This window comes from Canis lupus, chromosome 7 (assembly GCF_011100685.1).
Source record: "Canis lupus familiaris isolate Mischka breed German Shepherd chromosome 7, alternate assembly UU_Cfam_GSD_1.0, whole genome shotgun sequence".
In the NCBI taxonomy this organism is placed as follows: Eukaryota; Metazoa; Chordata; class Mammalia; order Carnivora; family Canidae; genus Canis; species Canis lupus.
Genome location: NC_049228.1, coordinates 74,683,684 through 74,711,335, shown reverse-complemented (window position 1 = coordinate 74,711,335; position 27,652 = coordinate 74,683,684).

The following is a 27,652-nucleotide window of genomic DNA, read 5'->3' as shown; positions in this document are numbered from 1 at the left end:
CAGGTGGCCGATTGAATTACAATTTACCCTATAGTATCCATTTGAGCTGGCCTATTATTTTGGTCAGAATCTGCGCCCAGTTTTGGGGAGCACAAGGCGGGGTTACATTGTTATGAGCCGATTTCCGATTAGGGTGTGCCCAGCGGCTCGACTAGGGTGGGGCAGCGCCTTAAGCAATAAGCAGGTCATGTGGGGGTCATACAGGAGGTGGCGGGTGCAGCACAAAACGGAGTTAGTCCTGCTCTGCTTGTCCAGGGGTAGGGGATTTTTGTTAAATTTCCTGGGTCCCACACTAAATACCAGAAGAAAATTAAAAACTGCAAGAACAAAGGAAAAGAACATCACATGGAAAAAGAAACATAGCACCTGCAACATAATGTGGTGATTTTAACCTAAGATAATATAAAAGAGTTGAGATCAAACCCAGACTTCTGCCTCCAGAACAAATATTAAGATATCCCTTGTTCTGGGCTAAGGCAACTCAGCAATATAAAGACCGTAAATTTGGTTTTAACTTATAAATTCAATACAATCCCAACAAAATACCTACAAGCTTTTAAAACCCAGCCAAGTTGATACTACAGCTTATATGAAAAAATAAACATACAGGGATAGCCAAAATATTTTTTAAAAAAAGATATGAAAAGAACTGGCCCTCTCGGACATTAAAATATTCTATGTAACCTTTATAATTTAAATGGTTATACTGGTGCATGAGTAGACAAAAGCAGCTGTGGAATAGATCAGAAGTAGACCTAACTACGTGTGAAAAATCTAATCTGTGATAAAGGTGGCACTTAAATCACTGGGGCAAAGACAGACTTACTGGTAAATGGTGCTGGAACAACTGGTTAACATTTGGAAAAAGGTAAAAAAAAAGGGAGATCATATTTCATGCCATCCAGAAAAAGAGATGGGGCAAGGGGTCCAAACGTAGACAGCGAAATCTCATAATAATGAGAGGAAGACATGGATGAATTTCTCCATAACTTATAACCTTGGTAAAGGGAAAAGCTGTGTGTCTATCACTCAAAAGCTGAATAAACTAAAAGAAAAGGTTGGTTAAGTTCAACTACATAAAAATAAAAAGAACTTTTGTATCTCAAAAGAATATAAAAATCTGGGAGAAAATATTTGCAGCACATATCACAGATGAAGGGCTGATATGATATATACATATGGTAGCAAAAATGGGCAAGGATACAGTCACAAAAATATATAATACAGTTCCTTAAATGTATGAAAGAGTTTAAAGTAGTTCTTAATAACAGGAGGGCAAATTAAAATGAATTAAAATATACTATTTCTCACCTATCAGATTGGCAAAGCTAAAGTGTGCTATGGTCCAAAATTCAAATGTTGAAACCCATCCCCCAACTGATGGTCTCAGGAGGTAGGGCCTCGGGGGCGATTAGGTCATGAAGATGGAGCCCCCATGATTGGGGTTAGTGCCCTTAGAATAGAGACCCCAGAGAGTTCCCTCTCCTGCCTCCTCTTTGAGGACGCAGCAAGAAGTCTGCCACCCTAATGGGGCTCTCACCCAGCAGGCAGGTATTCAGTCTCGGACTTCCAGCATCCAGAACTGTGAGAAATCCATTGTTCTTCATAAGCCACCCAGCTTGCTGTATTTTGTGACGGTGTCCTGAGCAGACTGGGGACGTGTGAGGACACATTCTGTTGGCCAGACCGTGGGGCTGAAGGATTTACCTCCAAGTTTATGAACGTGGTTGTTGATGGGCTTCCATTTCTCCTGGGCTAGTAGGCCAGGGGCTCCGTTCCTCACCGTGTCACGTAGGGCTGCTCACCAAACAGCAGGTTGCTTCCACCTGTGTGAAGAATGAGACAGGGAGAGCCGGAGCCAGAGAGACAGAGAGGTAAGGTGATGAGGAAAAGGTAGTAACATGTTAGCATTTGGGGCATACGGGTTAAGACATATGAAAGTTCTCATTCTTGCAACTTTCCTCTAAGTCTGAAGCTCTTTTGTTTTTTTTTTTTTTTTTTTTTAAGAAATGATTCTGGAACTATACAAAATCTACCAAAGTACCAGTCAAAGCCTTTGACCGCCACTGAGCTGCCACAGGGCCTTGACATACGTTGAGCACTGTTGGGGCTCACTGTTCCTAAATGCCAGGTGTTGTAATGTGACCGTAAAATCTGAACGTGGGGTGATTTCAGGAGGACCGAGGATCTCAGACTGGGAGTCAGGATTAGTCCCTTCACTTTGCAGATGAAGACAAAGAGGGGGTGTGCCCCTGTCCTGGAGTGAGCCCCCTGCCATGCTGACACCCAAGGGGATGGGAGGAGAGGATGGTGCAGGGTGGCTGGGCACAGTTACTGTCACTTCCCCAGGAAGAAGTTCCCATCCAGATTGCCTGCTCTCAGTTTCCCCGACCTTTCTAGTTGGAGGGGTGAAAATGTCATATTTCTCCTATTCTGTTCCTGCTCAGTTCCACCCCTAGTTGCCCCTGTGCTAATATGTAACCCAAGGCCAGAGCTAACAGATGCACAAATGTCGGCTCTCCTGAAAGGGAAAGATAAACCCAACTGATTATAGTTGTCCTTGACAAGATTGATGTGTTTAGGGAGTAAGCACACAGTTCCAACACGGCAGTGATGGTTAGTGCCCTGGGCCCCGCCTGTGGCTTCCCCCAGACCTCCTCTCCTTCGGCTCCATAGTTCCCTCAGCATCTTCTTGATGTTCTATTTCTCTCTGAACCTTCTGCACAGGAGAGGTGAGAAAATGGGGAGTCGTCTACAACTGTTTACCAAGAAACAGTGCCGAGCTCAGTAAATTTGTTTGGATTGGTGCCCCAGGGTGGCTCAGTGGTTGAGCGTCTGGCTTCAGCTCAGGGTGTGATCCAGGGGTCCCGGGATCAAGTCCCACATCGGGCTCCTTCTGCCTCTCTCTCTGTGTCTCTCATGAATAAATAAATACAATCTTTAAAAAATTGTTTGGATTAATCTCTTTTAAACATACCAAGTATTTTCAAATTCAGAATTTGACTTTCCTCCACTCCTTCCTTGCCTCCCCACTGTTCCTCACACTGCGCCCCCCCCACACACACACACCCACAGGGGACTCTGGAGGCATTGAAGCGGGTGGCTTCTTGAAGCTGCCTGGCCTTGGCCCCTCAGAGTGACCTGAGTTGGCCTGGGATGGGAATGCTCCTGTGCTAAGGCCATTTTTTAAAAAAAAAAAAATTTATTTATTTATTCATGAGAGATAGAGAGAGAGAGGCAGAGACACGGCTCCATGCAGGGAGCCTGATGTGGGACTCGATCCTAGACCCTGGGATCACACCCTGAGCCAAAGGCAGACGCTCAACCGCTGAGCCACCCAGGCGTCCCTAAGGCTGCCATTTTGGAAAACAAGTCAGGGAAATCCCAAGCACCATCTTCTCCACCTTTAGAGAGCCGGTTTAAATAGCTCTCTATCTGTTGTAAAGGGGCCAGCTAAAATGTGATTGTTATATTTAAGAATTTTTTAAAACTATGTTTTGATTTTTATTTATTTTGCAGTTGGGTCATTAAGGAACATGTACTCTAGGATAAGGGATGCCCGTGTTTTATGATGGTTCAAAGGTCTCTTAGTCTTGGGTCTTCACAACCATTTTGAGCAATGCTGCCCACCTCTTCAGGTCTACCCTGTGGGACTGCAGTTGGATTTCACTCAAGCTGCTTTAGACTTTGAGGCCTCGGTTTCCTCATCTGTAAAATGAGTGGAGAGAGAGTGAAAGTAAAAAGTCCAAGACTTGCATGACCTTTAAAAACCTGTGATGTCGACGTCTGGATGAAGTGTCAGGCCCCTGCCCTCTTCATCCTGTCTGTCTCTGGGCCCAACCAGAGGGTCAGCTCTTTCCTACAGCATCACCCCCTCCTTGTCCTCCTACCCATTTAGAAGATCTTTCTTATTCCTCCTTTGTGAGCAAACAGGTAAACATCTTTGCGGCCCATACCAAGATTCTGACCACAAACATGGAGAGGCTGACTGTGGATCTCTGAGGTGACTTGCAGCTCTGATATTCATGGCTTGTTCACTCTGGCTTTGAGCTGCCCACTGCCTGTGCCAAGCATATGTTTTGGAGAGATTAAGACTTCATGACAGACTTAATGTTGAGTTTAATCCTTACACTTGGTTGTGCAGAGCCCATCTGTACATGTGTTTTCAGCATATCCCTTTTCCCCTCCGGATGATATAAACACACGTCGTATATGTGTGATACAGTCAATCTGTACCATGCTTGGTGGTGGTTAGCGTGCAGGCTCTTGTCCTGACTGTCTTGTTGTGTCATGTTAGTCTGGGGCAGCACAGCAGCAGGCAGGTATTGGTCTAAGCAGTTCAGCTGGGCCGGCTAAACCTGCAGCTCTCCAGAGCTGATGGAGCTGGCTTTGGAAGACCAGGCCCCAAAGGCTGTTGGCTTCAGAACTCAGCCACCCTCATAAAAATAGTCAGGGTGGATCCCACCCGGACACAGGAAAGAAACAGAAATTTGGAAGCTTAATGGAAAGAATCATGAAGAATTACAGGGGATTGGTGTAACAGGAGATTGGCTGGTAAGAGGTGAAGAGGACAAAGACCAAAGATCACAGACAAGGAAGCAGTAGAAGGAAGCTGAGAAAGAACACCCCAGGAGGAGGCCCCACCCCCGGGGCTGAGATGCAGACCTCACTGGAGGTGGAGGGCATGGTCGCGGCTCAGGGGGAGGCAGAGATGTGACAGAGGTGCTGCCCCAGCAGAACTGGGTGGGAATCTGCCCTCTGGAAATTGGGGAAGCTTCTGCAAGGAGGGCCTCCATCTCAGAAGTCATTGCAAGGCTACGCTCTAGCAGCTGTCCTCAGAGGCCCTGTCCTGAGGGAACTGCTGCCACAACCCGGTGAGAGATGCGCACAGACCAGAGAGAGAAGACACCTTCCATGTTCCTCATCCCTCCAACGCCCCCCACTGGCAAGGAGTATATCAGCCAACCCCGGAAAGATATTTGCAGGGCCCAGCTCCATTTGTTCAGAGCAGACAATAAATTTTGAGTTTGGAACTGAGAGGCAATAATCGATCACTGGTCAAGAAGAGCGAGGCATGAGAAAGGCAGAGATACTTTTCCTTCTTCCTCTCTTCCAGGAGCCAGCACCTGAAGAGCAGGTCACGATCAGGAACGGGATCAGGGCTGCTGGGCAGGGCCACCTAGCCTAAGTACCCGTAACTCCAGGGAGTCCATTCATGAAGACTTCACGGGAAATGGCCCCTTGATGTTGTACAGCTTGGCAGTCCTAATTTGGAGAAGTAGGTCATGTTGCCAGATGAGGACCAATGATTCCTAAGGTAGGGACAGAGTTAGTGGCCGAGTCAAGGTGATCCATCTGGGTTGAACAACACTAGGCCACAGTTGTGATGACAGAGGGTAGCCTCAGTTTACCTCGATGAGACTGACTAGTTGTGTGTTCTTGGGGAAGTTACTCCTCTGGGCTTTGGTTTTTACAATTATCAACAAAGGAGCTGAGGCTAGATACTTTTTTAGGTCCGATTAGCTCTGTAAGTATATATATTTGCACTTCATTTACTCATTCATTTATTCATTATTTATTGACTCAGTGGCAGATTTACTGTGAAGTTGAAATCTCAGGGTTTCTTGCTTACTTAGGGTCCTTCCAAAGCCCTGGGTATTTTTGTATCTGTAAGTTTCATTCTTTTCCTTCAAGTAGACTCTCCAAATTGTATAAGCTTCATGTCTCCAAGCACCTAGGTTCACTTACGACTTCCAAACCTTTCTTGAGCACTCCCTCCGTGATTAGACACTGCACCAGTGATGCTAGGGCAACTCCTGTGTCTGTACTGCCCAGAGCAAGTTCTCATCTATAAAGGCCAGGTTCCTGTGAGGACCCCACAAGGGAGCACATGCAAAGGCACTGGGCACTGAGCAAGTCCTCCAGAAATAGCAGCTCTGTCTCCATTCTTTGGAGTAAGGGGATGCTCTGAGAAGTTTGGGCAGGAGGCTCAGGGCTGAGATGTATGCCATAGTGCACAGAGCTGCAGGGGAACCCCTGGGGTGCAAGACGCAGAATTAGCTCCTGGGTAATATGTCAAAGGACCCCTGAATTGCACCCACAAGGGTGGTTGCAAATGGGGATCTGGGCATCCCCTGTGGAGGTCAACCTTCTGCAGAGGCTAAGATTCTTTCCTGAGGGAGCATGGAGGGAACCCTGGGGGAGAGCCGGATGCCCTACTAAGCTGCTGGACAGTAGTAACCTTGTAATGCGATCTCACTGATGGTGAATGAGAACCACATGCCTGTCAGGAGAGGGGACACAGGGAGGTGGTCACCAGAACCAAGAGCAGAGGCCAGCAGCAGTCTTTCCCAGGCACAGGATAGGTCCCAGGAATAACCACTCCTTGGGTGGGAGGGTCCTGGGAAAATAGTTTTTATGGGGTTTCTGCCTATATCAATATTTCTAATTAAAACATAGTAGAAACTCAGGCCCAGTTACTGTTGGACATTTAGAATAATGGGTGGGAGGAAATACCCCCCTGTGCGTGGCCTGGTCAATGTGTGCTAGGATGCCTTGTAATATGCCGGCACCGTATCCTCATGTTCTCTCTTGTCATATCCCCATTCCTGGCTAATGTAATAGCTCATTTTGAGAAAACGTGGCCACACATCCCAAAGTCTCAGTGCCATGGCTCTGGGCACCTGTTTGGTGGCACAATGGAAACCTCTTTGCTCTGTGGCCCCCAAGGATCATTTCTGTGATGCTGCTGCAACACCACTCAGGGGCTGCAGTGTCCTCTCACTGCTTGTGTGCTATGGGCTGAATCGTGTCCCCCCCAAATTCCTGTGCTGAAGGCCTCACCCCAGCACCTCAGAATGTAACTTTATTTGGAGATATGGCATTCACCAAGTTAAGATGAAGCTACCAGGGCAGGCTCTACTGCACTAGGACTGGTGTCCTTGTGACAAAGGGGAAATGTGGAGTAAGATTCGCATACAAAAAGAATGCCATGTAAACATGAAGATGGCCCTTGATGAGCCCGGGAGAAAGGCCTGGAACAGGGGTTTCTCTCAAAACCCTCAGAAGGAGCACCTTGGTCCTGGACTTCCAGTCTCAAGAACTATAAGATCAAAAACTTCCACCATCGGAGCCCTTAGCTTGTGGTATTTCATTACAGTAGCTCGAAGTGACTCATACTGGCTTCCAACCACATCTCTCCTGACCTACTCAGGCAGAGTGCTGCCTCCCTAGAATGGGATCTCTGCCAATGTTGACCCCTACCTTAGTTCTTAGTCCCTTTGGTCTGTTATAACAAAGTACTGCAGACTGGGTGGCTTAAAAACAGCAGACATTGGTTCTCACGGTTCTGGAGGCTGGAAGTCTGAGAGCAGGGTGTCAGCATGGCTGGGTTCTGGTGAGGGCCCCTCTGCTGACTTCTCAGTGTGTCCTCACGTGGTAGCAAGAGGACTGAGAGAGCTCTGGGGTCTCATTTATAAGGACACTAATCCCATCCATGAGGGCTCCACCATCCTGACCTCATCACCTCCCAAAGGCCCCATCTCCTAACACTGCCTTGTGGGTTAGGATTTCAATATATGAGTTTGGCGGGGAAACAAATAGTCCATAACAACTGTATCAGGGATGTTAACCAGGGGCCCAGTGGAGCAAGGGAATCAGTCCCATCCTACGAGGAATGCTTGTCCCCCTTGTGGCACACACAGCTCAAGACCAAGCAGGAGGGCAAGATGTCACTACATTGATGGGGGAAGGAGAGGATACAGATCAGAAGGGCCCATGGGTTGCAGGATGATGGCCTCTGAAGGGCTGGGGGGAGGGTGTGGGCACCCAGAGGCCCCCTCGGTGGTAGTGGGGAGCACCCACCTGGATGCCAGTGGTGGTGGTGGACGATATGGTGAAGGATGCTTGCGGCCACCCCCACCCCCTTTGCTGCTGTAATCCAGAGGGAGCAGGAATAGAGTTCAAGGCAAAGTTCAGGCCCGAGGACGGGAGGTAGGCGGTCTCTAGGCTAGAGCTTGAACTCTTCCTGCGTCCTATGCGAGAGTCCCTCATAACTAGTGTGTGAGCACCAGCTGGCAGCCCATTTACACAATCCCACACAAAAGTAACATGCAGGCCAGCAGGAGTTGTGACAGGCACTTCTGGTCCAGGGGGTCCAGCCCTGGGGCCTGGGACAACCCCGTAGGCTCCAGTTCTAGAGCTCCTTGGGGCATCTGGTGAACCCCTGCATAGGAGAGACGGTCAGAGAGTACCCAGAAAGGGAAGTGGAGATGGGGTCCCGGCGGGGCTTGGGCATCCTGCCTGGACGGCTTTGCTGCCCTTGGCTGGGCCCAGGCACCAGATGTGATTTAGGCAATCTCCAGGGAGGTTTGGCTGGTGACAGGGTCCTTGCGGAATCCTTTTTGGGTGCCTGCCCGCTACAGGGTGCTGATGGCTTCAGCTGGCTGCGCCCATCAGGGGGGCTTAGACGGTTTCTAGGTAGGTACTTAGACCCTCGCAGGACCACCCGAGCACGGGCTCAGGGAGCCCGGCCCAGACCACCTGTCGGCCTCGGTTAGTCCTGGGCACAGCAGAGAGACGGAAATTCTTTTTTCAAGCTTCTAATTTCAACTACCTAATGTATTTTTTCCAGCTTGATTGAGGTATGATTGACATATAAAAATTGTCTATATTTACCGTGTACAATGCGATGTTCTGCTATACATATACATCATGAAATGATTACCACAATCGAGCTATTTAACATTTCTATCCCCTCACACAGGTGTGTGTGTGTGTGTGTGTGTGTGTGTGTGTGTGTGTGTGTGTGTGGTGAGACCGTTTAAGCAAATTTCAAGTATGTAGTGTAGTATTATCAGAAACGGAATTTTTAGAAAGTCATTCCACAGGGAGGGATGGCAGGAGGGCAGACAAGCCTCCCACGAAGCCAGCCTGGGGCCGGGCTTCAGCTTGCCTGGGGGTAGAGGAGGTACAGCCTATGGCTAACTTGAATCAGAGATTTAGCGGTCACAGCATGGGCTTGACATTCAGACATGCCTGGGTGGAGACCTGACACTTAGCTCTGTGACCTGGGGTAAGTTACTCAGCCTCTCTGAACTTCGGTTTCCTAATGTGTAAACCAAGAAGAGAAATCATACCATTGGCTCCAGGGGGGCTGAGTGGGCATGATCTGGCTCTGACTGCCTGAAACTGGACTCGGGCTCTGTGGTCACGGGCTACCTGTGCCAGCTGGGCACATTACTCAGCCTTTCTAGGCTCCGTTTCCTCACCTACAGAGTGAAGATAATAACAGGGCCTATGTAGTGTGGTTTGTGAAGTTAGTTAGTACAGTAAAGAACTGGGACACACGGCACATAGCAGGCCCCCACTCGGCATCAGCTGTTGTCACTGCTACCTGGGGACGATGGCAGGATTCCACGTCGTCTTGCATCAGGGCAGCTTACACCGTGCCTGGCACATAGTAGGCACTCAAAGGTCGGCTTGAAAGGGCCTCTCAGCCCATCCCCCAGTCCGACCCAGTCCATCTCCATGGTGGGTGGAGGGATCCCCAGGCTGGAGTGGGAGGTGGCTTGGGGACAAGTGTGTGAGGTTGTGTGTCCGAGCCTGCACTTGGGGAAGCTCTACTTTCTCAGGAGTCACACAAAAGAAACAGAAGGCCAGAAACGGGTGTTGGCCTTCCTGACACCCAGGCCTGTCCCTGCAGAAGTGTTTCCCTTGCTTCCTTCTTCCCTTGGTGTCATTTAAAATATAACAATAAGAGCAAATACGTAAGGCCAGATAGAGTTCAAAATACACGTATTCATTCATCGAGTCCCCTGCACAGCCCTGTAAGTTGTGTGATGATTATTCCCATTCTGCAGATGGAGAAGTGGAGGCCCAGAGGGGATGTAACTGGTTACATACAGTCCCTCAGGAAGTGGCAGGGCTAGAATTCAAGCCTGGCCCTGTCCCCATGTCCCTGTCTATGGCAGCACTCCATGCTGGGGGACGTGATGACTTTGGCTTTGTTATTGTTGTTATTTTTAAATTGTATTAGCAGTTCATTTATTTTATACCACAATAAACTGCTGTTACTTGATGAAAAGGGAAGCAGAATTTCTGTGACTCTGTAGTTTGGGATGTTTACTGGTTTGATTGCGATTTAATGAGTAGAAATTAAAAAAAATACTTTCAGTATATACACTTATCAGGTAATATATATTCTAAACGGCATTCAAAAATTAAACATCTGCTTAGATACATTAATTTGTGTGGGAAAGTTATTGCCTCATTCTGATGTAAACTTACTAACAAAATCCGTCACTCTGTATTTACAAATTGGCTTTCAAGTTCTGGGCAGAGGAGCCTCCCCCTGGATGGATGAAGTGTGCTATGTGGCGTCAGTAGGCTAAAATGTCATTAACCCCAAGGAAGGCAAGAATGGTAGCGAGCGGAGCCTTGGGTACGATGGTAAAATTATGAGCACATTTCACTGATGGACCGGCAACTTGTCCTGCATGGTTGCTACTCCAGTCAGCTGGGTTCCCGCTCTTGCCAGCCAGAGCTGTGTCCCAGCTCGAGGAACTGGATTTCAAATCACATCCGTGGTGTTGTGACAACTGGTGACATAAGAGTGTGCTGCTGTAATTAGTCTCTCAAGGCAGACAATTTTATGGCTGAGGACAGGGCCACCCATGTGTCACTCCCAGGATGGCAGCCTGGGCTGGAAGGCATTGGCTGCCACTGTGGGAATGTCCTGGTGCCCTGAAGACCTGGTCTGTTTAGAGGTACACAGTCCTTTGCCTTTGTAGCTTGGCTTGGCCCCCTCGCAGGGAGCATGAGGGCCCAGAGGAGTGTGAAAAGAGGAAGCTTGCGGGCTGTTCTCTCTTTCCAAGGCCGGTAGACTCCAGGCCAGCCACGAATCACTTGGGAAGTGGGTCTGGAAGCCATTCTTCCCCAGGAAGACCCAACACTTTCCTGTACTGCAACATGAGGGCCCCAGTGAGGATCGGGGTGTCCAGTTCAGGGTCTGTGGGGAGCCTGGGTACAATGGAGCTTCATGGAGGAGCAGAAAGATTCCTATTTCCTGCCTTCAGTTTAGAGGAGAGATGAGGTTTGGAGCCAATACTTTATATTACTGCAGAAATATAAATAGATCTATAGAGAGAGATATTAGCTGTTTATCTAATATATCTACATATCTAATGTAGAAAGTAATATAAAGAGGCTCATTTAATGAGACTCACTATCAATTATCCACAAGACATTGGGTGCTGGTTATGCATTATGTGTCCTATAGGCTCCGCAGGAAGTAAAAAAATGAGGTCAGTATGCTCCCAACTTTAAGGAGAACCCACAAGGCATATGGACAGCCAGGTGGTGACACCGGTGATGTGCAAGCAACACGCAGGCAAATGTGGAGCTACCTGCCTGAGAGCACGTGCTCTGAGTTGCGAGGAGCCAGTGTGATGGCCACAGCAGGCCGAAGGGCTTCCTGGAGGAGGTGGGACACCTGTGCACATTGAGTGGTGGGCAGGATTTGTATGGGCACTAGACCCGCTGGAGGCCTTTCTTCCCTCAACCTCCTCTCAGGAAAGGGATGTGCTGAGTCACTGACCTCGAGTGTGCTGGGTGGCAGAGTGGAAGCTCTGAGCAGTGGCGATGATGTGCCCCAAGAATCCAGAGCAGGCTCACAGGCTCACCTGCTGCCACTGCACAGAAGCTTTGCCTTGAGTAAGAGCCACGCTGCTCCAAAAAATCTCAGAAAAGAGGACAAGGGAGAGGAAAGGAGTGGAGGAGACTCACCCTCATTCACAGGATGCATTTTAAACTGTTGAGCTGATAACCGTAGCTACCATTTATTAAGTACTTTTTAGGTGCTTTTCATACTCAATCTGAGTGTTTTGGGTTGCAAATGACAAAACACACTTGAAGCTTGTTGGAATCAAAGGAACGTTATGGCTCACATAACCAAAATAGTACAGGGGTCAGATGTGGCTTCGCTGGGTTCTTCCTCCCTCCCCCCTTCCCACACCCCCCTCACCCCCTCCCCCCGCCGCCCCCATGGTGGGCCTCCTCTCCAGGCCGGCCTCCCTGGCTTACTGGACTCATAGACTCTATAGATCAGGACCAAAGTAGAGGTCTCTTCTCCAAACCTTCCAAGTCCTGAGCTTCGCTCTGATTAGACCATCCTAGGCCACATGTCCTGGGTCACATGACTGGGATTGGGCCAATCGGTCCGGACACGGTCAACGGTGCCCAACAACTTGGTTGACCCTTTTAAAAGGATGCCGGGGGGCAACAGCCGTGAAGGGGGCCTACAGTGTGCACACGATCTCATTGAATCCTCCCATCAGCACCATGGCATGGTTATTAGTTTTCCTCTCTTACAGAGGAAGACACTCGGGCTGACGGGCGAAGTAAAGTACTAATGTAGGAACAAGTTAGGGGCAGACGTGGCTGGGCAGGGAAAGGAAGGGAAAGGCCCCAGAGTCAGGCTCCTACCCATCCCCAGGAAACAGAGATAAGACAGTAAAAACAGGAAAATCAAACCTGGCTCCCTAGCTCCAATTGTTAGGGAGTCTCCCCCTTTAATGGCTACTAAGTAATCACAGAAACCCCAGATGTAGGAAATATTACCGAGGAGATAGTAACCTGAGAGAAGGGAATACCTTGGTTGGGCTCCTGTCATTTACAAAAAAAAAAAAAAAAAAAAAAATCTTGTTTGTTGCTATGACAATTACAAGTCCCGTTTGTTGTAAATATCCACCCTGATATTGACAAGAAATGGACCAAGTTCCCTGGTCAGTTTTCTCTAAAAGGCAGACCCTAAAGGCCCTCAGTGGCAACCCTGTGGGGACCCCCTCACTCCTGGGAGCTGCCTCTGTGTCTCTGCTTAATGAACCTCTATTGTTTGCTCTCTGTTGTCCCTGAAATTCATTCTTTAGCTCCAGGAGGCAGGAATCAAGCTCCCCGAGTCTCTCCCTGGGTGAGAAGACTGGTTTGTAAGGGAAGAGCTTGGACTGAATCCACGTCAGTGACCCCCCAGCTTATGCTTGCGGTCTCCGCATCTTCTTGTCTCCCGTTTTAGAGACGGGGTTAGGTGCGTGGCCCCGTGGTGGAAACAGGCTGGAGAGACTCGGAAAGGGGCACTCGGGGAGAAGGGTGTGACCAGGGTGGGGGGCCCGGAGGACGCAAGAACCTGAGAGTGGGGAGTGGCTTCGGAGCAGGTGCAGTCCTGGGGAGGAGGGACGGGGCCACAGCACAGTCCCCGTGACTGAGCAGTGGGCAGGGGGAGTGCGAGGCCTGGGAACATATACCTGGGGGTGAAATGTCCTAACCATCGATCGTATATACCTGCTTTGTGGATAAAAATACCACTGCCACTAACACTGGCATACTGCTTTTTTAGCACTGCATAGTTTTAGATTTCTTCAAAGAGCTTGTTTGGGCTTCATGGACATGGATTTTTATCATATGTCACTCTTGTGCTTACATAAAATTGGGCTAATCAGTGAAATACATCAGTTGGGGTATTTCTAAAACGTCTCCCCATTCAGCATCAACCTCCAACTACATGGGATCTGCTTTGGGTTCAGGGTACAGGCCTGTGTTTCCCACGGTGACTGGGCCATCAGGGCAGGAGAGAGTGACCTTTCTTATAAAGATCTTTTCAGGGTTTGCTGATTTCCTGCCCTTTGGCTGCATTTCTAATGGAGATAGGCAGTCCTTTCTCACGTACCCTCTGAGAGTGCCTTCCTTTGTTAAGTCACTTGGCGGTTGCCTTGCAAGAGAACGTGGAATTGCGTTGTGAAATACTTGCTTCGCAAATGAATGAGACCATAGAATGTTTGTCCTTCTCCGACTGACTTACTTCACTCAGCATAATACCCTCCAGTTCCATCCACGTTGAAGCAAATGGTGGGTATTTGTCGTTTCTAATGGCTGAGGAATATTCCATTGTACATAGAGACCCCAGCTTCTTTATCCATTAATTCATTTGGGGAATATAAATAGTAGTGAAAGGGAATAGAAGGGAAGGGAGAAGAAATGGGTAGGAAATAATCAGAAAGGGAGACAGAACATAAAGACTCCTAACTTTGGGAAACGAACTAGGGGTTGTGGAAGGGGAGGAGGGTGGGGGTGGGGGTGAATGGGTGACGGGCACTGAGGGGGGCACTTGACGGGATGAGCACTGGGTGTTATTCTGTATGTTGGCAAATTGAACACCAATAAAAAATAAATTTATTATTAAAAAAGAAAAGAAAAGAAATATTTGCTTCGCTAGCATCAGTTTCACACCCCACTGCTCTGTGCCCATGCTCATCACACGCGTGGTATTTTCTCATTTCGAGGCCGAGTCCTAGTATAATATTTTTGAGAATATTTTAAAATAGCAATTAAATTCACTGGGGGTCATAGCAGTAACGCCAATAACTCAAAGTGATGACCGTAGGATGGAGGTTGTCTTGCCTGTCACTTGCCTGATGGTCTTGTAAGAAACGTCCTTCTCTGAATCCAATAATACATCTTAGAATTGACTTGGTAGTCACGTAAGCATGTATTACCCAAGGTGGGAGAGCGCCTACGGAGATGGGAGTGAGAGGGCTGTCAGTGGGTCTAGCCTCCACATTAGAATCACCTGGGGACTTTTAAAAATGACCTATGCCCAGGCCATATATCCAGAATTCTTCTATACATATACATAATAGGTCTAGAATGGGGCTCCCTGCATCGGAAGGGTTTAGAAGGTCCCCAGGGACTTCGATGTGCTGCCGGGGATCCATGTCAGTTGACCATGAGATTCTAAGGTTTCTGGGAAAGGAGGAGAGTAGCTCCTATCAGGGCTGCCCCTGCTGCCTGAGTGGGCTCCCAAGAGCTGGCTTCATCCCCGCCCCAATACTGTGGCCAATCTCTACCAAAGCACAAAACCTCCAAGGGTGCATGCAGCCGTACCCCTCAGGATTCTCTGCCCAAGGGAAAAGGCAGATTGTCCCTGTCACTTGCTCTGTGGAGCACCTGGAAGAGCACCACAAATGATCCAGGACCAGAGGTCTTTAGGTTCTGTTTTGTGGCCCTGCCCTCCATGGGGGACCAGACACAAGACATTTGTGTGGTCTTCTTTCCACTTTACCCCTTCCCCCAACCTACACACACTCATATGCACACTTGGCTCTGCCCCCAGGTATGCACACCTGAGGACCCATTTCTCATGTGCAAATCACTGTCCACAAAGATGCCTGACTGTCAGGGCACAGATCCTCCAGCACACGTGGCATTGGCACTGGCCCAGCCCCCAGCTCTCTGTTAAATCTAGGAGGACCTTGCATTTTCTGCTCAGATATGGCAGATCTATAGGAACCCTCCTGTCTCAGATGAGACCCTGGCTGGTCACAGCACTCTTGCAGCCCAAGCTGGGTAGTAGCTGCAGCCTTGGTCCGTTCAACTGGCTCTGCTCTTAGATGGAACTATGTTCTGTGCCTGCTGAAGCCCTTCTGGGGCACGGAAACTAGGAGAAGAGTTAGATTGGAAACTAGGGTCTTGGGCAGCCCGGGTGGCTCAGCGGTTTAGCGCCGCCTTCAGCCCAGGGTGTGGTCCTGGAGACCCTGGATCGAGTCCCACGTCGGGCTCCCTGCATGAATCCTGCTTCTCTCTCTGCCTGTGTCTCTGCCCCCCGCCCCACTCTGTGTCTCTCATGAATAAATAAATACAATATTAAAAAAAAAAAAAAGGAAACTAGGGGTCTCTGACTCCCTGACTAATCCCTGGGGAAATGGGAAAATGCTTGTGTTTAAGTGAGGATCAACGTGGGGCCCTGTGGCCAGAGCTACCAGTGATCAGAAGGGGAGAGGCAGGCATGGGAAAGACCCCGGTGAGAATGTGTGAAGGGCAAGCTCTCCTCTCAAGCACTTCTTTGTCCCACCTGCTGTCGGGGATGGGAACCATGTGTTCTGCTTTTAACCTCCCAGGTTCTTCCTCTGCAGAGGCCTTGTAAATCCCCACGGTCATCTTTCTGCTGTGGAATTCAGTGTTAGCGAAGTTCCAAATACAGACATTCGGCTTTATGTAATTGTCAAGCCAGAAGCGATTATTTGCTTTCCTCAGCATTTCGGCCATATAAATCTGATTTACGACTTTTGGGGGAAGAAATTAATTATAGCAGAAATAAACCTATGGTCTAAGTAAGAATGGGCTTCAGGGTGTCCACTGACATGAAAAATGTAATGTTTGTGGGAGTGTGCAATTTTGTTTTTTGATTGGGAGAGTGTTCAAAACTTTTTATATTTTATTTTATTTTTTTTTTAAGATTTAATTTATTTATTCATGAGAGACACAGAAAGAAAGGCAGAGACACAGGCAGAGGGAGAAGCAGGCTCCATGCAGGGAGCCCGACGTGGGACTAGATCCCAGGACTCTGGTATCACAACCTGAGCCAAAGGCAGATGTTCAACCACTGAGCTACCCAGGTGCCCCTCAAAACTTTTTAGATTCTCAAATGGGTTGGTGATCTCCAAAATGGTTAAGAAGTCTTCTGTACATAGGAAGGCTCATTTGACTTTGGGATCTTATCTCTGACATTGATGTTAGAACTCATGTTGCTTTGGCAGTTTAACCCAGTTTACTGAGGGGCCGTGATGCGGTCCAGTGTTAGTCACAGGGAAGCATAAACTAAACATGGATGAGGAAGAAAAAGAAAAACACATAATTGGAGCATACAACTAAGACCCCTGAGGCTGATACCAGCATTAGCTACAATGGCTAAGAGGTGGGAACAACCCAATGACCATCAACAAAATGTGGTCTGCATGTACGAGAGGGTATTATTCAGCCTTCAGAAGGAGATTATGACCCGGGCTACACATGCAGGAACCCTGAAGACATTCACTAAGTGGAACAATCCAGTCACAAAAGAACAAATTCTGTATGATTCCACTTCTCTGAGTTACTTAGCGTAGTCAAATCTACAAAGTGTGTGGAGTGGTGTCTACTGGGTGCCGGGGGAAGGGAGGCAGGGGAGTCACTAATGGGTGCAGAGCTTCGATTTGGGATGAAAAAATTCTGAAGGGGGATAATGGTGATGGTTGCACGTAATGTGAACGTACTTAGTGTCACAGAAGTGAACTTAAAATGGTTAGAATGATTAATTTTACGTTACATACATTCTACCACAATAAAAAATAAATGAAAAGAAATAAAAAGACTCTTGAGGCCAATGTCAAAATGCCAGCATCCTATTGGTGTGTTACCAGTAGATTGCAGATGGGGCTCTAAGCTTCCCAGCAGCCGCGTATCAAGCATTTTTCCTTGGAGAGTGAGGGGCTTACCTGACTTATGAAGCAAAACACTTTGTTATAATGGCCACTTAAGTACTGACAATTAAAACCAATACCCATTACACGGTCATTTAAACGTGTGACAATTTGCTAATGCTTTTATAAGCTAATGGGATTGGAAAGAGAAGGTGAGTTATGTTTAAATGGATATATATAATTTAAAATGAGGGTAATATCCGATAAATTGGTGTTCTATGAAATAGATGGAGATGCTGGGAGAGTGTCTGGAAGACGCGGAGACTTGGGCAGGCGGGTACCTTCCCTCGTGAAAGCAGCAGTGAGTGTCCCCCCCCCCCCCCCGCGCTCTGCCTTGGGTCAGGGAGGGACAGCCAATGCGTGGGTTGCAAAACCCCAGATCCAATAGGTTTCCCGCCCCAGGAAAACCTCTCTGCAGCCTGGGGGAGGAAGTACTAACTAGCTCCTCCCCACTTTGAACCCAATGAGGAGCGGTCAGGTCTGATGATCCGGGATCTGACAGGCCCTGGAAGGATGCAGAAGCCCGCACACAGCACGAGTTGTGCATTGTCTCCCCAGGGCCGCAGCCGCCCCCCTGGGAAGCACAGCTGTCCCTGCTGGCCTGGCTTCAGCACAGAAGTTCTGCAGGCTAGACGCACCCCCCCGCCCCGCCCCGGGGGGCCAGTCCTGTATTGTCCCTACTGGAGTCACCCCTAGGGGGAGGTCTAGGCTGATGTCTTGTGTCACCAGCTCATACTCTCTGGGGCTGCCTAGGAGGCCCCCAATGCCATCTTGGAGCAGCAGTCGTCCAGGGATGTCAGGGTGCTCCCTCGTGCCAGCTGCGCTCTGGGCCTGGACTCTCAGGACAGTCCCTTGCCTGTCCACCTAAGAGATGATTCCTGCAGCCCCACCTCTAGGCTGAACCCACTGTTCCGATTCAGTGCTCGAGGGAAGACCGCTCTGTCGAGAAACTCGTCCTCAGGTGCCACAGCCGAGGCCAGGGCAGGGATTCTCTGCCTTACAGGAGCTGCATCGCCCTGGCCTGTGGCTGATGGATCCAACCCGGCATCCCCTGGGCTTCCTCCAAGGGAGCAGGCGTGCAGGCCAATGCACTAGCTCAGCCGCAGGGACCGGTAAGGGGAGAGGCCCCCCTTTGCCTCCCCACTGGAGGAGGCCTCACTGCCAGCATTCCTGGCAGGACCACCACTTCTCCATCCTTTGCCAAGGTCAGGGAGGAACAAGGAATGGGTGCTGGCACGGGGGGTGCAGTGGGATACCAGGGCCTGCCAGGTGCAGGAGGTGAAGCTGCCAATCAGCCTTTCAAGTCCAAAGGGGCCCCTCTGTGCTGCCCCACTCTGACCTGAGAGCAAAGCAGAGGGTCAGAGTGTCTTTGCAACACTCAGGTGGCCAGGGGACTCTGGAGAAGTCAGAGGCTCAGGAGTGCCTAGCGTGCATGCCAAGGTCTGAGCTGGCGTGAGAAGCCCAGGGTGAGCTCTGACTCTGCTCCTGCTCAGGGCGCTTCTGTCGTCGTCGTGTTCCAGGGCGTGGGCCTTCCAGGCCCCCAGTGCCAGTGCCTCCAGGCAGCGTGCGTCTGGCCTGCTTTCCAGAGCCACTCTTTGACTTAGGCTGCAGTGAAAGCTTTTTCCCTGGCATTCGTCATGTGCTCACAGGCTCGCTGATCTGAGCTGCTTTTTTCTTCATCCTAAGAATTAGCTGCAAATCCACTGTGTCCCACATGGGAGCAAGTGAAAAGAGACGCCTCTGTGGAAATGGTCTGGGGTGAGCCTGCCAAGGCTGTACTAGTGGCAAGACAGTGGTTCACTTTCAACAAAGGGGGAAAGGAAGGGTGGAAAAGAACCCACGTATCTTCTTAAAACATGCCAGTTGCCAAGAAGCACCTGATTGAATTGTCTAGATGCGGAAATTAAGACAGAGAGATTAAACTGCACAAGATCAAACAGCCAAGGAGCCGAGTGGCCGTGACTTGAACCTAGCAGGCTGGCTCCAGAGCCCAGGCCCTCCAGGGAGGGCCCGGGGGACACGTGGGTACAGCTGGCCTGAGTTCAAGTCCTGCCACGACCCCTTGGCACTGGTGCAACTTCAGGGAAACCACAGGATCAGTTTCTGCGCCTGCAAAATGGGGCTGATAAAAGCAGCTTCCTGGGGACATTCTGGGGGACTAGAGGTGCTGTCTGCCACAGAGCTGGTGCAGACAAAGAGCTCCAAGTCTGGTCTTTTGTACACCAGGAGCAAGGGGCAACTTCCAGAGATGTTCTTAATTAAGTTGCTATGGTAATTACGTTTTCATTCTATTATTTATATGAACATAGAGGGACAAAGTGGCATCTTAATGTTGTTTTAATGAACCAAGAGAAAACGTCTGCAGACGCCAAGCAGCACATCTGCAGCCTGGTTGTGGTCTTATCTCTGCTTATGGGCCCAGCCGGCTGTTCGCTAAGCTCCAGGCCCAGGAGCCCATCTCATTCATGGAAACAGTTGGGAGAACCCAGAGCCCACGCTGGCATTGCTGCCCAGCTGCAGCAGGGAAGAGCAATTTCTTCCCATGCCCACCCATCGTAGCTACTTCCATTAATGATCATTTTACTTACCACAACTTTTCCTTTATCTGTGAGAAATTCTTTGGGTAGATCTTAGGTCTGATACTCATATCAGTGGTGGTTTGCATTCCTGGGACTCTTTCCATGTTTACCATGCCTTCCTATTTCATTTTGTTCCAAGCCACATCCTTGAGAGAAGGAGAGGGAAGACCCTGCCTTCACACAGGTCAGGGAATGGAGGTCTGGATGTGGGTGGCGAGGCAGCCCTCCTTTTTTTTTTTTTTTTTCCACTTTTTGAAATATATTTAATTTTATATATTAAAAGTTATACTGAAACTGTTGTGTTTTTTATATATAAATTTATTTTTTATTGGTGTTCAATTTGCCAACATATAGAATAACACCCAGTGCTTATCCCATCAAGTGCCCCCCTCAGTGCCCGTCACCCAGTCATCTCCACCCCCTGCCCACCTCCCCTTCCACCACCCCTAGTTCGTTTCCCAGAGTTAGGGAAACTGTCTGTCTCCCTTTCTGATATTTCTACTCATTTTTTCTCCTTTCCCCTTTATTCCCTTTCACTATTTTTTATATTCCCCAAATGAATGAGACCATATGTTTGTCCTTCTCCGACTGACTTACTTCACTCAGCATAATACCCTCCAGTTCCATCCATGTTGAAGCAAATGGTGGGTATTTGTCGTTTCTAATGGCTGAGGAATATTCCATTGTATACATAGACCACATCTTCTTTATCCATTCATCTTTCGGTGGACACCGAGGCTCCTTCCACAGTTTGGCTATTGTGCACATTGCTGCTAGAAACATCGGGGTCAGGCAGCCTTCCTGGGGGTGGCAGGTGGCGGCAGTGGCAGGTTGTTTCATTTCCATCTGGCAGTGGGCATCAGGGGCTCTGGAATAGTCTCTGTTCTTTAGAGAAGAGAAAGTGGAGTGAAACGCTGTCTTTTTTTTTTAAGATTTTGTTTGTTTATTTATTTATTTATTTATTTATTTGACAGAAAGAAAGAGAGAGCACAAGCAGAGGGGAGGGGCAGAGGCAGAGGGAGAGGTAGGTTCCCCGCTGGGCAGGAAGCCTGACATGGGACTCAATCCTAGGACCCCAGGATCATGACCTGAGCCAAGGGCAGATGCTTAGAAAACTGAGCCACCCAGGTGTCCCTGTCTTGTTCTTTTTGCAAATATACTCAACAAACATCCAATGACATTGGGTTTCTAGGATGACCCATGACTTAAATGGTGGATCAGATTCTTACAACTCAGTAGGATTGAGGTTGGCCATACAGTTTCTCTTACAGGAAAAGGTGAGGGGGTCAAATGGTTACATGCCCCCCACCCTACCCCAGTAGCACATGATTATCCAATCATATTGAAATGACTCTGTTAGGTTGCATCTTTTACTTAGTAGGTTCTAGCTCGTCACTATCACAGTAGCAAGAGCTGGAGGTTCAAGGCCACCGAGTCAGAGACAGCTGTCTCGTAGAAAAGATACATGGAACAGAAGTCCTTGCAGATGGGGAGGATTTGTCACAGGAGCTACTATCCAGTCTGTTTGGGGCTGACATTCACATATGCTGCCTGTCATGGAAGTTTCCTGAAGGATGAGACCCTACTGGGAGACAAAGTGGGGACCACAGGGATCCTGTGGATTGTGGTGAGCTGGAATTATTTGGTCAAGAGGGTCTAGAGGTTTCCACAAGCAAATGTCCCATCACTGTTCTTACCAGTCACCTGCACTTGTTGCTTCATGATGCTCAGAAAAAAAAAAAAAAAAAAAAAAGCACTCTGATTCCCACTTGAAATCCTATAAAGGCAAACCTAAAATCTATGGGAGCTCTATGCAGAGAGGAAATTCAAGGCCAGAGAACCCTAGAGCACCTGCAGAGGCAAAGGTTGTGATTGGTACTAGGACTGGGTGCGGGGGTGGGGGCAGGTAGTGCACACAGAGAGGCCCAGAGGGATTGTTCAATGTGTGCAAGTGGCGGTATGGGAGCCCAGCAAGCTCCTCAGACTGGAAGATGCCTCTTCCACGCATTTACTTCACCTGGAAGGGAAGGAGGATGAGTCTTTGTTTTGTTTCATATTACTGTGTAAAACTATCCATGACAAAAAACGTACCATTTTAAGCATCTTTTTTCTGGTTGGGTTTTTTTAAAACTTCCATAAATTCAGATAAATTTTTTATTGCAATATGATTGAAATATAACCTTGTGTTTGTTGCAGGTGTACAACACGATGTTGTATGTATTGCGAAATGATCATCACAGTAAGTTTAGTGATACCCATTGTCACATATAGTTTTTTTTCTTACTATGAGAACTTTTAAGATCTACTGCCTTAGCATCTTTCGAATGTAAAATATAGTATTGTTAACTATAGTCACCATGCTACATATCACATCCTCAGGACTTATTTATAAGTGGAAATTTGTTCTCTTGACCTCCCTCACCCATTTCAACCACCCCCCACCCGTGGAAGTGATGGTTATATGACAATGTGAATGTACTTAATCCTGCTAAACTATACATTTAAAAATGCTTAAAATGGTAAAGCTTATGTTATATGTATTTCACCAGCAAAAAGAAGAAATACACAGTATGTATAAGAAACCAGACCTTGATTTGGGCACAGAGCGGGCAGTTATACAAATGGTAAAAGAAACAAAAGCAGTGCTGGTGTTCACCCTTCTGCACAGGGGCCCAAGGACAACTCCCTGGAACAAAATTGGAAAACACCTGAATTAGCCCAATCTCCTCAATTTACAGTTTAAGAAACTTCAAGTTATCAATAATATCATTCTCCCTTCTTCCAAACTACCTCCCCACTACCAACTTTAATTCTGATCAACCAACCACCACCCTGCTCTGGTTGAGATTCTACACGTTTTTTTTTTTTTTTTTTTGAGATTCTACACTGTTGACCAGAAGGAGCAAGTAAGTCTTAGATCTGTTTGGTGAACCCTGAACCCCCATGGGGTTATATGTCCTCTACTTTTGGAGCATCACTGCCTCTAGCCTCTAACTCCCAGCCTCTGTTCTTGATCACCTTGAGTGAAAGGCCAGGCAAGAATGTTCCTTAGACCACAGCTGAGCTATGCTTCCTGATAGGCCTGTTGTCATGAGTTGACCTGTGTCCCCTCAAAGATATGTTTCAGTCATAACCCTTAGGACCTGTGAATGTGACCTTATTTGGAAATAGGGCCATTCCAGATGTAATTAGTTAGGATGGAGTAAGGTGAACCCTTAATCTGAGTAGTGTCCTTATTAGAAGAGAGAGACACACAGACCCCCTAGAGAAGACAGCCATGTGGTGACACACAGAGATTGGAGTGCTATAACTACAAGGCAAGGAAGCAAGGAAGAACCCTTCCTTACAGGTTTCAAAGGGAGTATGGCCCTGCCAACACCTTAACTTCATACTTCTGGCTTCTAGACCCAAGACAATACATTTTTGTTGTTTGACACCTCCCTGTGGCGCTTCTTTGAGGAACTTAATTCACTGTGCTGGGGTGGGAGGCTCATATGTGGACAGACCAGCGAGCAAGTTCAGAGCTTCACTTATTTGTAATCCACTGTGAGGGTGTTGATTGCATCCCAGTGATGTTATTTACAACGTAGTGTTTTAATTGCCTCACTTTTTAGTGTTAAATATCTTTTCAAAGGAAGCTATATAACCTGTAGTGCATCAACCCTGGAGACAATGTCTTGGTGATTGATGGAATTACGTCATTAGATCAGGTAATATGACAAAGCATTAAATTTGGAATGTCAATGTAAATACATGGACTTAAAAGAAGTACCATTGACAGTTATTTTGGAAAAAGTGTCTCAACAACATCAACAGAAATAGCATTGCTTCCAACATTGGCAGCTCACACACAATCGTGGGACCTACATTTTGGTTTCTAACACTCATCTCCAATTAAAAGAAAAAGACTAAATTGAGGGTTGAATAATTGTTTTGGAGAAGAATAAAAAACATCTAAAGTATAAAAAAAGGGAGTTATTCCAAGAAAGGGTGGGCCCAATGTCATAGGCCTCCTCCTTGTTATTTTTAATAATGGAAAGTGTCATCTATGCTATCTGTAGGTACCATGTTGCTTTGGTGACCATGTGTCTTTCTGTCAGCTGTAGATATGGACCAGCATACGCAGGATGCAGTGACTTCAAACTGATGAGTCAGCCAAAATAATCCCAGTATAAAAGGGAACTGTACCACGAACAAGAGAGCAAGTGGGAAGTGAAGTAGCCGTTGGCCAGCACTCATGATCCCACACAGTAACAATTAAAGAATACCCAAATATAGATAACAAATTAGCCAAATGCCCTTAAAAGAAGAAAAAGCAAGCTGCAGACTTACTCCCTTTTTGCTCAAGGAACAAAATCCCTGGATAACTCCACTAATTATCATGAGATAATAATAAGACCTATGTCCCCAAGCTTCCAATTGTGGGGATAGACCAGACCAACAAATCTCAGTTATTGCACAATAAGTAGATGCCACATATGAAACCTAGAGACCAGTTCATTACTGGAAAAGACTTCGAGTCTCAAAGTCAACATTGCTAAGGAAGAAAGGAAGTGAGATGTCTCATAATATAATACCTACTGCTTCTTTGCATCTGCGAGAAACTCACCCTGATAACCAATGGCTCAGGTTTGAAGGTCTGAATGTTTGAATGAACTTGGTCTGTCCAGCCACGTACCAGCAGACAATCAGTAAGTTGCCAGCACAAGGCCTGCCATCTCCCAGTGGCATCGAAGTGATATCCTCTTACTCTGGAGTCTGGTAAATTTCTAGGGTCCTAGAAAGGTGTAAAATATCAGTTATTGAACTGATGGTGTTATCAAAATCCTAGGACAATGTAAAGCACGTGATACTGGGAATATGCAAGGATAAAATGAACAAATTAAAGCCACGGAACCAGTATCATCATAACCTCTCCTGGTGTAAGGGCATTAATCAGTTTTACATTTCTTGTGAACATTTTGCATTTAAAGAGTCTTAGGATATTGAGGGGGAGTTAATACGTTAGATGCAAGATTTTAATTAAATGTCTAAAAGTGCTGGGTTAGGTTTGTAATCTAGGGTTTTTTTTATTGATTGGGACCATTTATTTTGTTAAATCTATAATTTTTTTATTTATTAGTGTTAAGTAATTGTAAATATTTAGGGCAATGTTGGTTGTTTAGTATCCAGAAGTATGCTAATTGTCTAATAAATTCCTAAGATTAATAGTTGGAACATCACTTGAGTTACAATTAGTAGTGAATATTCCTCTCCATGCACAAATGCCCCTCAGACACTAAGAAATCAATCAGCACTGAAAATGGAAAACCAGTACTTTTCTAATACACAGTAGAATAAATTCAGAAATGTTAAAAAAATAAATGTTCATTTTTGTGCCAGCTACCATCATCTTCTGAACCAGCTATGGTCTATGTGCTATACTTTGGGATATAACACTTTTTAAAAAAGATTTTATTTATTTACTCATGAGAGACACACAGAGAGGCAGAGACACTGGCAGAGGGAGAAGCGGGCTCCCTGTGGGGAGCCCGATGATGGACTTGATACCAGGACCCCAGGATCATGTCCTTGGCCAAAGGTAGATGTTCAACCACTGAGCCACCCAGGTGCCCCCTGGGATATAACACTTGCGTAGAAGGTTCCAGAACCTAAGGGATGATATAAAGCCTACATTGACCTACATCTTTACATTTCTAAGCTAGACATACTTCTTTCTGGAACCTCTTATTAGGTACCCAAATTGGAACCCAAGTCAGAGATACTGAATTATCCTTCAAAATCTAAGCTAAAAATAACAAATATTTACCTTGCACAGCTTCTGTGGGTGGGGACTCTGGGGGCAGCTTAGGTGGATGTTTCCAGCTCATGAAGTGTAGGCTGGGGTGGGGTCATCGGAAGACTTCCCCGGGGCGGGAAAATCCTCTTCCCACTTAGTCTACAGATGGTTGGCTGAGGACTCAGTCCCTCCCTGGCTGTTGGTTGGGAGCCTCAGCTCCTTGCCAGCAGGGGCCTCTCCAAACAGGTGTTCCTCTGGCCATCTGGCTGCCCCCCAGCCCCGCCCGATGAGTGGTCCATGAGGGGGCCAGGACCCCATGGTGCGATTTCAGGCCCTCATCTCAGATATCACACCACACTTCCACTTGCACTTCATCCCATTTGTGAGAAGCACGTCTGGAGAAGAGAAGTCAGGTGCCACCTGTTGCAGGGAGGCTGTCAGAGGCTCTGTGAGCCTAATTGTAAAATCACTGCAGCTCCCTGTCCACGGGAGAGCCAGGGACGCAAACTGGGGTCGTTGTCTGAGCGGGGGATGCCACAGCCTGTGCAAATGTCCCCGTGCACCTCGGATTTCCTGGCGGGTGTGTGGCATTGGGCTGAGACGTGCTGAGTCACTGCCGTCATTTAAATGCCATTGCTGCTAGAAACATCGGGGTGCAGGTGTCCCGGCGTTTCATTGCATTTGTATCTTTGGGGTAAATCCCCAACAGTGCAATTGCTGGGTCGTAGGGCAGGTATATTTTTAACTGTTTGAGGAACCTCCACACAGTTTTCCAGAGTGGCTGCACCAGTTCACATTCCCACCAACAGTGTAGGAGGGTTCCCTTTTCTCCGCATCCTCTCCAACATTTGTTGTTTCCTGCCTTGTTAATTTTCCCCATTCTCACTGGTGTGAGGTGGTATCTCATTGTAGTTTTGATTTGTATTTCCCTGATGGCAAGTGATGCAGAACATTTTCTCATATGCATGTTGGCCATGTCTATGTCTTCCTCTGTGAGATTTCTGTTCATGTCTTTTGCCCATTTCATGATTGGATTGTTTGTTTCTTTGGTGTTGAGTTTAATAAGTTCTTTATAGATCTTGGAAACTAGCCCTTTATCTGATATGTCATTTGCAAATATCTTCTCCCATTCTGTAGGTTGTCTTTGAGTTTTGTTGACTGTATCCTTTGCTGTGCAAAAGCTTCTTATCTTGATGAAGTCCCAATAGTTCATTTTTGCTTTTGTTTCTTTTGCCTTTGTGGATGTATCTTGCAAGAAGTTACTATGGCCGAGTTCAAAAAGGGTGTTGCCTGTGTTCTTCTCTAGGATTTTGATGGAATCTTGTCTCACATTTAGATCTTTCATCCATTAAAGATGAATGGATAAAGAAGATGTGGTTTATGTATACAATGGAATATTACTCAGCTATTAGAAATGACAAATACCCACCATTTGCTTCAACGTGGATGGAACTGGAGGGTATTATGCTGAGTGAAGTAAGTCAGTCGGAGAAGGACAAACATTATATGTTCTCATTCATTTGGGGAATATAAATAATAGTGAAAGGGAAAATAAGGGAAGGGAGAAGAAATGTGTGGGAAATATCAGAAAGGGAGACAGAACGTAAAGACTGCTAACTCTGGGAAACGAACTAGGGGTGGTAGAAGGGGAGGAGGGCGGGGGGGTGGGAGTGAATGGGTGACGGGCACTGGGTGTTATTCTGTATGTTAGTAAATTGAACACCAATAAAAAAAAATTGATTTGAAAAAAAAAAAAAAAAAAAAAAAAAAAAATAAATGCCATTAGCTGGAACAGAAGCAGAGCGAAAACGACACTCTGTCTGCTAATTGCCTGTGTTAGAACTCGTGCTCCTTTGGGCTTTCTTGTTCTCCCTGTGTCAGGGCCAGGATCAATACCGTTGTCTCCTTTCCCTTTAGCTCAGGTGAGCTGGGCTTTCTAGCAGTTTCTCAAGTAAGAGCACATATTTTTGTTGTGGGATGTCTCAAAGTTTGCGAGCCCCAGGATG